The following is a 13,598-nucleotide window of genomic DNA, read 5'->3' as shown; positions in this document are numbered from 1 at the left end:
ATTACTTTGCCTAAGGTCAAATAGCTGGTAAGCGTGTGCCAGGACTCCAGAACCCATGTTCTTTATTGCCCTTTTGTGTATTTTGAGAGTCCATGGTACATTATTTATTACTTAGATTCAGAAATCATTCTCATTTTGCTATATTCAACTTCTCTTCTTCACTGAACCATTTCAGAGAAAATTTGAGACATCAGGACACTTGATCCCTAATTACTGCAGCTTCCCTCTAAAAACATTAAGGAGATTCTCCCACAAAACAGCAGTACCATTATCACACTTAAAATTAATATTTATGTTCATATTTCCCCAGTTTTATGGCTTCCCTTCAGTCTGAGTTATAATTTTTAGGGAACCAAAGGTGAATACATTCCAAAATAGATTTAAAAAAAAAAGAATAATAAAATAAACCAATTGAAAATCCTCTGTCAGTAGTAGCATATCTGGTGTTGACAGCTTCTACCCACACCCTAACTGGGCTGTTTTTCATGGAGTCACTTAAGTGTAGACACCACAGGCATTAAATTTGACAAAGAAAAGCCTGTCTGTAATTCTGAACCAATAACAATGGTCAGACGTTGATGTTGATACGAATGAGGCCAAATGAAGAAAAGGCCATATGCATGGGCTGCTGGGTGTCTGGCTCTAAATGGTCAGTGTGGGGAGTAGCACACGCCAGCGCTGGTGGGACACGCAGGGATGGCTGCCCTGGGGAGAAAAGAGCTCCCGCGGTCATTAAAGAATGCATTTGCCACCCACATGTTTGTTTCACACCTAACAAAAGAATAAACATGAGCTCTGTGTTAGGGAGAAGGGCACCATGGCTGTTCTGCTCTTTGGAAAAACAGAGCAGATACCAAGGCAGCAACTCATTTTCAAACACTGTGTGCTGCAGAGAACTTCATGTGAGTCAAATTTCTCTCCAGCCTACTTCTCTTTCTGTAAAACGAGGACCCTGGACAGCACAATATCTCAGTCTCCTTCCAGCTCCGGAAGGCTATGATTTCTTATCCTGGTACCTGGATTCAGAATAGGCCTGGACTCAAATCTTGGCAAGGCAAGTTACTTTAGCTTTCTGAGCTCCAGATTTGTTTCCTCCGTGAAAAGAACATTATAGTTTAAAAAATTTTTTAAACGTGACTTTAAAAAATTTCATCATAAATTTTGAAACATACAGAAAAGGTAAAATGTGTTTTGAATATTTATATAAACCTCCACTTAGAGTCAACAATAATTACTTTGCTACAATTTTTTTCTTTTTTCTTCCTTTCTTTTGCTGAACCATTTTAACACAAATTATAGACTCTAGGACAGTTGATCCCTAAATACTATAGCATTCATCTCAAAAATGAAGGAGGCTCTCCAACGTATCTGGAGTACTGTTAGCACACTTAAAATTAATCCTAATTCCCTGACATTATCTGATACCCAGACTACATTTGAATTTCTCCATTTGTCCCAGAATTGTACTTTATACATTCCTTTCCTCAAACTAGGTTTCAATTAAGAGCTGCACATTGAATTTCATTGTTCAATCCATCTCTTCAGTCTCTTTTCAAAATAAACTATTTTTTAAAAATGTCACACATAGTTGGCAAATTGCACCAATTAAAATTGTATGGCTTGAAGTATTTTCACCCAGTGACAGATCCACAAAACCTTCAGCTCTGTAAAATGGATGATGATACATCTAATGCCCACTTCCACTCACTACCCTCATAGCTAAACAGCCCTTGGAATCAACATCGTAGGTTAGGTTTGCTTGTTTTTGAAGCTCATGCGAGTGAAATCAGGTTATATATAAACTTCCACGCCTGGCTTTTTTGTCAGTCACTGTGTTTCTGAGGGGAGTCACGTGGTTACATGTAGCCATAGTGTGTGGGTGTGTGCACACATGCGCATGTGTGTTGTTTTCATTTTCATTAATCCATTCCACTGGATGCATGTACCACAACCTATTTACTTATTCTGCAGTTGATGAGCATTTGGCTTGTTTCCAGTTTGGGAATGTTCCAAACAGTGCTGATATGAACATCCTGGTGTCTTTTGGTCGGGAGCATACCTAGAAGTGGAATTTCTGGGTCTTGCAGTAGGTGAATGTTCACACCTTATTGGTACTGCCAGTGTTCCAGAGCAATTCTGTCAATGACTCCTCCAGAAGAATAAGATAAACACCATTATTTAGTATCCTCACCACCCCTGATACTGCAAGTTTAGGCATTCTGATGGTGTGTGATGTAGAGAGTGTGGTTTTATTCCACATTTCTCATAATACTAAAGACACGTCAAGAAACTTTTCTTAGGATCACCAGAGAGCCTCATGTGAAGTGTCTGTTCAAAATTCCTAACCATTTTTTCTGCTGGGTTGATTGTCTCTTTCTCATTGATTTGTAGGAGTTCTTACACATTCTCAGTATAAGTCCTCAGTTGGTTGTGTGTTTGCCAATATCTTCCCACCATTCTGTGAAGTGGTTTTTCTTCACTGACTTTATAATTTATTTTGATGGCCAAAGTTATTTACTTTTGTGTAGTCCGAGTTATCTAATTTTTCCCATTAAGTTTAGTGACTTCTCTATCCTGCTTAGCAAATATCAACTTCCCCAGGCCATGGAGATATTCTACTTTAATTTCTAGAAGTGTTTTTATTTTATCTTTCATACTTAAATCTACAGTTCACTTGTAACTAATTTTGTGAGTGGCGTGAGGTAGGGGTCAAGATAATAAGTTTCCCATATGGATATCTAGTTACTGTAGCACAATTTATTAGGCCATCCATTCCAAGATCCTTCATAAAGTCACCTTTGTTGCAAATCAAGTGTCCTTCTATAGCTGGATCTTCAAGAATGTCTTAACTCTTCTTGGTTGTTTGCATTTCCATATAAATTTTAGAATTATTTTTTAAAATTCCTGTAGTAACCTGCATTCTGAAGACTGCAGTAAATCCACCTATCAGTTTAAATAGAGTTGTCATCTTCACCTCTAAATTTCCCAATCCATGAACATAATGTATCTCTCCATATGTTGGAGCCATCATTAATTTTTCTCAATAATGTCTATTTTTTTCCTGTGTATTGCCACATCTTTCATTAAATTTATTTCTGAGCAGTTAATATTTTGGGTACTCCTGCAAATGTCATTTAAAAAATGACTAATTTTTTCTGGCTTATAGACTTTTTGTATATTGGCTTTATGTCTAATGACCTTAGGAATTCATTCAGAAATTCTGATGGTATATTTATAGGTTATTTTATATTGTCCATGTACTCAATCATGTTATTCTCAAATAATGGTCTTTATATTCCTTCTATTTCAGTCTCTATATCTATTTTTTCCCCTTATTTCCTCCCTCCCTTTCTTTTCTTCCTCCTTCTCCTCCTACTTTTTTAATCACTGCCAAGACCAGGATTTCCAACACCATGTAGACTAGCAGTAATGTTGGTGTCTGATTTTCTTAGGAGGAAAGTTTCTCATATTTTACCATTATCTGTGATGTTTATTGTAGATTTTTGTTTAAAAATTCTATTTATTTTTAATATGTCAAGTGCTTTTAAGTCATGAATTAGTGTTGACTTTTATTGAAATCATTTTCTAAGTCTATTGAGATGAAATGACTTTTCTCACTTATTTTGTTAATGTGATGGATTGCACTGTTATTTTTGAAACAACATTTGTTTGCTTCTTGTTCATGTCACAGCCAGATGTGTATCAGCAAGAACTAAACCTTTTCCCATTTTGTGTTTCTGCATCCTCTAGGACCCTAGAATGCTGTTAATTTTGTTGGTTTGGATCTTGAATGTTCCCCAAATGCCCATGTTTTATAGGCTTGGTCCCCGCCATTGGGAGGTGGTGGAACCTTTAAGAGATGGGGCCTACTAGGGGGTGTTTAGAGTACTGGGGTGTGCCCTTGAAGGGCTGTGTAAGACCCTGGTTCCCTCATTGCTTTCCTTGTAGTTTCCTGGCCCTCAAGTGAAAGCTCCACCCTACTAACCTGCCATGACATGCTGCCTCTCCACAGGCCCCAAAGCAACAAGTTTAACCAGGCATGGACTGAAATCTCCAAAACTGGAAGCCAAAATAAAACTTTTCTCAGTTCTTCATCTCAGGTATTTTGTTACAGTGAAAGAAAGCTGACTAACACAGCTGGTATGGGAAAAGACTGTTAAGCATGGAGGAGCAAGGAGATCTGCTCTCATTCCATGGAATTTCAAACCCATCATGCGACCCCAAGTCATTTCCAGAGAATCTTTACATGTAGACTGTCCCGGTTCTCATGCACATGTCTCCGTGGGCTTTGGTCATATGAAACTTGTTCTCTGGAAGGCTCTTTAGGAAGACCACCATGGAAACCATGATGCCTGAGTTCTTGACTAATCACTATAGTCTGCTCATAGTACTTGAACATCAGTGTGGCTGAATATACAATCTGTGGTTCACATTTTATTTCCTTGAAAGTTATTCAATTGTATTCTGGCAAAAAGTTCTGGCATCAGAAAGTATGCTGGAAATTTAATTTTCTTTCCATTATGAGTCATTAATTGATTGAACGTTTAAGAATTATTTTTCCTTGAAAATCCAATAGCTTTATTAAAATATGTTTGATTTTGACCTTTCAGATTCTTTTTTTCCAAGCATCCAATGTCCTTTCAAGATGAACTTTCAACTGGGCATGGTGGAGCACACCTATAATCCCAGTTACTGAGGAGTCTGAAGCAGGAGAATTACAAGTTTAAGGCCAACTTGGGCAACTTAGCAAGAGCCTGTCTCAAAATAAAATTTAAAAAGGGCTAGGGCATAACACTTGCCTAGCATATGCAAGGCCTTTAATTCAATCTCCAGTACCACAGGCAAAAACAAAATTATATTTCCAAATAATCTTTTATTAAGGAAAGTTTCTTGGATAAGAGTAATTATCCATACTGTTAAGTTTTGCTTTAACTGCTTTAGTTTTCTTCCTCAGAGGTTTCTAGTAGAAGTGTGTTAGAACTTCTTTGCCTGCCTTGCAGACCTATTACTTTTAAAAAATTATTTTTATTAAATTAAATTAAATTATTAAATTAATCTGTATAGTGATTTGTTATTTGACTTTTAAAAAACATTCCTTTCCATCTTCCATTTGTCTTAAAGTATTATCCATTGCAATTTTTCATTCTTAGATTTCATCTAGATTATTGTGTGTATATGTATATATAAACATGTATATATAAACTACACGATATATAGATAAACATGTATATATGTATATATACATGATTCATACACACACATACTATGTGACATATACATATTTATCTACATTAAAAAGTGTGTATATATATATATACACACACATATTAGAATAAATGTAGATTAGCATAAAAGTTGGGAAGATGGTACAGATAGTTCCCATATAACCCACACCAAATTTTCCCTAATATTAACATCTTACATTATTATAGTCCATTTATCATAATTGATGAAGCACTATTGATACATTAGTAACTAAAACCAATACTTATTTTACTTATGTCCTTTTATTTATTTTAGAATCCCATCCAAGCTGCCACATTACATTTAACTGTCATGTCTCTATGGGTTACTTTAGGCTCTAACAGTTTCTCTGACTTCCTTTGCTTTTGATAATTTTAACAGTTTTGAGGAAAACTGTATTAATCAGCTATCATTACAATAAAATACCTGAGATATTAACTTATGAAGAGAAAAGGGTTATTTTTGGCTCATGGGTCTGAAATTTACAGTTTAAAATCAAGTGGCTCCATAGCTATGGGCCTCTTATAAGGGCTGGACAAGATGGTGGGAGTGTGTGGGGGAGAGAACCATATCCCTCATACGCTAATAATAAGGAGGAAAAGGAAGAGACCTGGGTTCAATGATGACTGTGATGGGCATGCCCTAAAGGACCTAGGAACCTCCAACTAGGCCCCACTTTCTACGGGTTATACCACCTTCCAACAGTGCCACCCTGCAGACCACACCTTTAGTACCTGGGCCTTTGGGGGGACACATGTAAACTATAGCAAGGTCTATTCAGGTGTTTTTTAGAAAGCCTCTATTGGAATTTCCTTCATATTTTTCTCCTTATTATCCTGGGATTATCAATTTTTAGGCAAAAGTCACCAAAATAAAGTGTTATTTCCAAGACATCATATTGAAAGGCCATAACATCAAGGTGATTAATCACTTTTGATGTGAATCTTCATCATGTGGCTGAGGAAGGGTGACCAGATTTCTTCTATGTAAGGTTACTGTCCCCACCACCTTTCATATACTGCTTTTTAATAGGAAGTGTCCACATGAAGTCCACATTTAAGGAATGAAGAGTTGTATTTGACCTCCTAGATAGCATAGGGAATATACACAACAAATTATTCAGAATTTTTCTTCATGGGAGATTTCTCGTCCACCATTTATTTATTCAATGACTTATTTATGTATTATGTATATTAGACTCATAGAATTTTTGCTTTATACTTGTGTTATAATTCAATACTAATTTTTTTGTTGCTTCAATTGTTTCAGCTTTGGCCATAAAGAGTTCTTTCAGCTTGCACCTATGCCCTTTTGACATATTCCCCAAATTGTAAGGTTTCCTTTTTTAAAAATATATATTTTGTTTTTAATTGACACACAGAAATTATTCATAATTATGGGGGTACTGTGTGATATTTCAACACTTGTATACAATGAATAATGATCAGATGAGGGTAACTGGCCTGTTACCTCAGACATTTTTCATTTCTTTGTACTGGGAACAATATCCTCTCTACTTGATATTTCGAAATATTCTACTAATTGTCCTCACAGTTTTGTTTTGAGCACTTCCTTTGGAGCACAACATATGTAATGCTCCAGTCCTAGAATTAACCATTTCTCCAAGCTGTGTTAAATCCTTTTTATTAGAGAACAGCATGAGAAACCAAGATCCAGTAGCTGGGAATATATGTTGCTACCAAGTGCTGCTTCTAGGCTCTCCTGCTGACAGAGCAAGGACATGTTTATATATTAATCCATGCATGCACACATGCCAGTGAATATCTCTACATACATATCCACCTGTGTAAAATGAAAGTATGTACATTAGGTTAAACATGTTCATATGATGTCTGTAAGTCTAACCTATTTGCACCTGGATCACTCTAGCTTTCTCCACTGCTTGTCTCTAACTAAGCATTTCCACAGTGGAAACCTGTGCCTAACATCCTCCATCCATTGCTCAATTCCAGTATACATGTGTAGTGGTTTGTGAATTGTTACCCACATTCCTGTGAGAGACAAATTTGGCAAATGAATCACAGTTTGTGTGGTTCCTCTTGCCTTTATTCTTACAGATATCGTCATTCATTCCCAGAGCCACCCAGGTCACCATCTTCCCCACCACCTTCAGTGAAGTTGGGCATACTTTCCTCACAGTCTGCACTCCCCTGATTTCCTCAATGATTTAAAAAATTCACACATTTTAGGGTTCACACTGTGGTGTAAAATCCTGTTTGTATTTTAAACATACAGTGTCCCATATTCCCACTGCAGAATCACACAGCAATGTCACCACCCTAACCCTCATACTTATTGTGCTTCACCCAAGAAACCTCCAATCCCTCTTCTTCCTTGAGTCCCTAGCAACCGCTAGTCTAGAGTGCATAAGATGATGTTTATCTTTGGAAGAAAATGCTGAACTGTTTTTCAAAACACTGTGCATCACTGCAGCAAAGAAGGTGAGAAGCTATTGCTCCATCCCCCCAGCCATCAGCATCATCAGCTTCGTATTTTGTCCATTCCAGCAGGTGCAGTGGCGACTCATTGTTGCTTAATTTGCATTTCCCTGATGAAATAATGATACTCAGTATGTTTTTCATTCAGCTTCTCTGATGAAGTACTTATTAATATCTTTTGCCTATTTCTTTGTGTCTTGGTGGGGAGAAAAGATATTTGTTTTCTTACTATTGGGTATTTTAAATTCTTTCTGTATTTTATATACAAATCTTTAACCAGATATGTTTTAAAACTATTTTCTCCTGGTCTGTGGATTATCTTTTATTTTCCTAATGGTGGCCTTTATTAAATTTTAACAAAGTCCAATTCATCAAATCATTTTTTTCCCTTTCATGGATCATGCTTTTAGGGTTGTGTCAATAATGCTCATCTCCAAATCCAAGGTCATGTATATTCCTCACTGTATTTACCTCTAGACACATCTCACAATTGGACTTAATTCTGCATAAGACATAAAGTTGAGTCCAGGCTCATTTTTCTGCACACGGGACACTTAATTGTCCCAGTGCCATTTGTTGAAAATACCATATTCTTTCTCACAGAATTGTCCTTGCACTTTCATCAAAATTCAGCTGTCTCTGTTTGCCTGGGTGCATTCTGGCCCACTCCATGCCATTGATTTGTGTGTGTGTTATTTACTGAAACCATGTTGTCCTGATCACTGTAGCTTTACAATAAGACTTGAAACTGGATAGCGTAATTCCTAAAAGTCTATTCTTCTTCAGTATTGTATTTGCAATATTTATTTTGAAATAACTTCTTTAATTTCAAAATTCCTGCTTGGGTTCTTCACCCCTTTTTTCAAATTCTACTTACTATTTTCTTATTGGTGTCTCAATTATTTCTGCTGTCAGAGAACCTTCATATGATTTCAATCCTTTGATATTTGTTGAGATTTCCTTCCTAGACCAGTATAATAGCTTCATGCACTCTTGAAAAGAATGTTTATTCTACGGTGTTGTCAGAAGCATTCTCTGCATTTCCATTTGGCCAGGTTTACAGTGTTATTAAACTATTTTACCTGTCACTAATAATTCTGTCTGCTTGATTTATCAATTACTGAGAAAGATAACTATGGTCATGAATTTGTCTATCATGTTGGTTCTGTCAATATTTGCCTCATGTATTTTCAGGCAGTTTTACACATATCACACATAGATCTGCTATATCTTTCTGATGCATTTACTATGTTATTATGACATGTCCCACTTTATAGTCAATAATGTTTCTTTTTTCCAAGATTGTTTTATCCAGTATTAATCGAGTGACATCAACCTTTTGGTTAGTATTTTCATGGCCAAATGGATCTTTAATTTTCAACTTTATATTTAACATTTGTTTTCATAAGCAGCACATAACTGTGCTTTTTTAAGTTCACACTAAAAATCTGTCTTTTTCCTTTTATGATACTGAGGATTTAACTCTGGGGCACTCAACCACTGAGCCACATCGCCAGCCCTATTTTATATTTTATTTAGAGACAGGGTCTCACTGAGTTACTTAGTGACTAGCCATTTCTGAGGTTGGCTTTGAACTTGCAATCCTCCTGCCTCAGCTTCCCAAGCCACTGAGATGACAGGTGTGCACCACTGCACCCAGCAGACATCTTCTTTTAATTGGAGGATTAGTCCACTTACGTATAAATGAATTATGATATATGTATTGTTTTACTATGTTTTTCTATTTATCCCATTCACTTGTATTCTTTTCTTTCCTTTTATCCCTCATATTTTGTACTTTACATGTCCTTTATTCTTCTATTTGGGATATATATATTTTACTACTCCCTTTAAAGGCTATCACATTGATCATAACATACATTCTTATTTGATAGGGTGATAACTATTTATCACTGTCATCCCTTCTTAGATAACTCAAGGATCTGTGAACACTTTAATTCCAGTGACTCTCCTAATTTTGTGTGGCTCTGTCTATCCTAAGTTTCATTCAATCTGTAACAGTCAACTTCCACCCCCTCATGACATTAATGTTTTAGGGGTCAGGGGTGCTCAAACCCAGGACCTCATACAGGCCAGGCAAGGGTTCTGCCACAGAGTTACAACTGTCGACTTTTGAAGACCAGGGTGGTTATCTTGTAGAATGGCCTGCCTTTTTGATTTGTTTATTTGCTCTTGATTTCATTTAACTTTTCTTCTTTCTCATCTACTTTCTGGAAACCAAAAGTAAAAATTGGCCAAAGTAGATTTAGAGTACATACATTTACCTTTGGATTTTATATTTTGTCACATTAGGGACATGATAAGTCAACCTCATAATAAAGTGTCCAGTGTGCTCTCTAATACATAAAAGATCAATAGCAGAGTTTCTCGACTTCAATACTAGTGACATTTGGGGCTGGATAATTCTATTTTTGTAGGGCTGTCCTGTGCATTTTAGGGTAGTTAGAGATAGGGTACTTAGGATTCCACCTACCAAGAGCATCCCACAGTCATAAATAACCAAAAATGTCTCCAGACATTGCCAAGTGCCCCCAGGGGGCAAAATTTGTCCCAGCTCAGAATCACTGGTATACAACAAAATCTCAAGTATTTTTGATGAATAAATAATCCTCCAAGCACTTATTAGCATGCCTTGTTCAAAGATGTTAGATTAACAGCTAAATGGAACATGATCCCTGACTTCAACACACTCAGTTTTGAGAAGAGACAATCTGAAAAATAGGAAATTGAAATAAGGCATCAAAAGTTTTGTTATAGGGATAAGCGTGTTACTATGGGAGGAAGATGCTATGGTTTGGATGTGGTTTGAGTGTGCTGTGCCTCTAAAAGATCCATGTGTTGAAAGCCTACTCCTCCATGTAGTGACATTTAGAGGTGAAGCCTGGTAGGAAGTGACTGGGTCATCGGAGCATCACAAGCCTCAGGGATTGAAACCTGTCTCACAGAGTGGGCTAGTTGTTCTCCTAAGAGCAAGTTGTTATGAAATAGCAAGCCTATCCCCTCCTGCTCTCTGGCTTCCTATCTCTCTATGAGGTCCTTCTGTCTCACATGTGCTCCCACTATGATGCCATTACCATGATGTGACATAGCCAAAGGAGCCCTTGTCAGAGGCGAGGCTGATCTTGGGCTGCCAGGCTCCAAAACTGTTTATTACGTAAGCCTCTTTTCTTTATAAAGTACCCAGCTTCAGGCATTTTATTATAGCAACAGAAAATAGCTATTGCAGAGATGCTCAACTCAGTCTGGAACAAGTGTTCTTTCGTGGAGGAATAGAGAATTCTCAGTTGAGACCAGGAGGACAGACTTTTCTTCCCTTTCCCAGAAAGTTCCAAAAGGATGAACTAATAATAAATAGATCAGAAATAAACCCTCCACATGTGAATTATTGAAGCCCACATAATTTCTCATATTCTGTATTTCAGATTATGAACAATAAAAATAATCAACCACTAAATATAGGAATATAAGTAAGGTGGAGGGGTGAGAACTAGAGATGACACTTCTTCAGTTGTTAATAGCAAATAGATGGTATCTGCCCATTCTGTATATCACTTAGTCTGATTGGGGGCAGACTGCATTATGGAAACCAAGTTCACAGCAGTCAGGATTCATGCCTCACACATCCCCCTTCTTGTTGACACTGGAAGGCTTTGCCTCAAATGAGAGTACCTACCCGGCTGTGCACTCTAGTCTAGCAGCCTACACTCCTATACTTCTTTCTGACCAAATATTTCTTCAGCTCACTTGCAACAGAAGTTAGAGACTGGCCAGTCTTTGCACTAAGCATGTTTCCTCTACCTGCTGGGCACTACCTGGAAAGCTCTATGAGTTTTCTCAACCTCCCCTGCAGTTTGTGGTAGCTGCATGGTTGAATTCTAGCTCAAAGCATGTAAGAATGAAAGCACTTCTTCCAGCTCTCGGCCCTGGGAAGCTCCATGTGCAGCCCTCGGTGCTGTCCTCCCTCCTGCTGGCTTGATAAAGACAAACTTTGGTATGTTGGAAGCCACCGTTTAAAAATGGTAGTCAAGGAGTGGAAAGAGCTGGTGCCTCTGAGTCACCACTTGGAGGGGAGAGGCCTTATCAGGGTTGCCCATACTGCATTTCACATGATTAAGAGGTAAACTCTCCCTAATGTAAAGTCATTAAGACTCATGGCTTATCCAGTAGAACAGTCAACAGTACCCACTAATACACTAAAGCAGAGAAATAGCCAGGTTCTGCTACAACCATTACCCATTTATTCCTCAGATATGCATGGTATGTCAGCGTTATTCACCAAGCCACAGAAAAGAGCCTTTTGCCAGAATAGTTCACTGATATTCCCTGGAGTGAAATGGGTATGTGGGAGGCTATTTGCAAGGCTATTGCTAAAGACCACACTTCATCAAATGTCTGTAGCACAGGAATATGAAAGAATGTGGGCTTTGATGTCAGGCAGATGTGGCTTTGTATCTTGACACCTCACCCTGACAATTCCTTGTCTTAATCTCCCTGGGTCTTTGTTTCTTCATCTACAAAATGTGAGTAATAACACCTCATAGGAATTTTGTGGGGATCAAAGAACTGATAGCATATAATGCACTGGCATAGCTCCTGGTGTGTCCAAAGTACTCAATTAATTCTTCCCAACAACCATGAAATTAACAAATTAGGAATGTATTTACCCTTCTAATTAGAAGACTAAGCAAGAGGTGGCCTTTCCACTAGGGATGTGTACTTATCTTTCTGTGTAAATGTTGATTATTTCATAGAGAGGAACCAGCTTCAACAAACACTTTTATGTTTTCTTTGGTCTAAATAAGGAGGAGAATTTAAGTTTTCAGAAAGTTCAAAATCAAAGTGTAAACAAAGGCAGCATTCATTAATTTTATAACTTTTTTCCCTTAAGTAAAATAAATGTCATATTTTCAAAGCAATAACAGCAGAACATATGCTGGGATTTGATGCAGAAGGAGAACAATAAATGAGACAGTTCACACAACAGAGGGTGGTGAGGCATTTTTCTGAGTAATATTATTGACATGAGATGAGATCTTTCCCCCTTCCCATGTGGACTTGGATAGAAGGACTTCATGGAAAAAAGGTGGCCCATCAAAAAGCTAATAAGGTGGTATCAGGCAGTTCCCTTCATCCAAGCCTATCTCTGTAAGCAAGCTTTGGCGATAGGTAAATAGAATTCTTTCAGGTATGTGGTAGAACTGGGAGCTGTCAAGCCGTGCTCCCCCATCTGCAGGAGGGGGAGGCTGAAATGTCAGGGCAACCAGGATGCTGAGGAAAGCATGATGAGAGCCGCCCACCACCATGACTAAGTGCTCTTGGGGACAATCCCTGCTCAGAGGGCAGAAAGCAAATATCCAGATGTTATGAGCTGCCAGATGTGATTAACTGAGGAAAGGTGAAGCTGCCCACTTAACCATCTGAACAGCTCTCCTCATCAAAGTGACCCCAGAGTTTTCTGCAAAAGCATTCATCAACAAAATAGATGGAGGCTCCATCCCTCTCCCATCCTCGTCTCTTTTGCTCCCTCCCTCTGATCGAGTCAGAACAGCGGCCTATTTTTAAACCACTGGCAATGTGTTCTCTCGTGGAAACGTGTGGGCTTCCTGAGACAGGCTGATGCTCCCTCCGAGGAGAAACAGGCGCGCTGAAGGCTGCGCCCACTCTCCAGTCTTCCCTCTCCCATGGGAGTGTGGCCAAGGAGTCTGGGGAGGAGCAGGCTTGAGCAGGGAGCTTGCTCCCCATGCAGAGGAGCAGGGAGGATCTGATGTGACTTCCATGACAGGGCAGCTCCAGGCGGCCCTCCTCCAGGAAGGAGGAGAAGGCCAGGGCTTGGGTATAAACCTGCCCCACATAAAGAAACCGAGAGAGCTGGAG

At 38.3% G+C, this 13,598-nt stretch overlaps 1 protein-coding gene across 1 annotated transcript in view; it reads right to left on the bottom strand.

Moving 5' to 3' along the window:
- Slit3 (slit guidance ligand 3) overlaps positions 1-13,598 on the bottom strand; it is a 568,801-nt gene that overhangs the window by 503,634 nt on the left and 51,569 nt on the right. The window lies entirely within an intron of this gene.

The sequence above is a fragment of the Marmota flaviventris genome, chromosome 5 (genome assembly GCF_047511675.1).
Source record: "Marmota flaviventris isolate mMarFla1 chromosome 5, mMarFla1.hap1, whole genome shotgun sequence".
In the NCBI taxonomy this organism is placed as follows: Eukaryota; Metazoa; Chordata; class Mammalia; order Rodentia; family Sciuridae; genus Marmota; species Marmota flaviventris.
The sequence above is the reverse complement of the archived record's forward strand: the minus strand, read 5'-3'. Positions and strand labels throughout refer to the sequence as shown.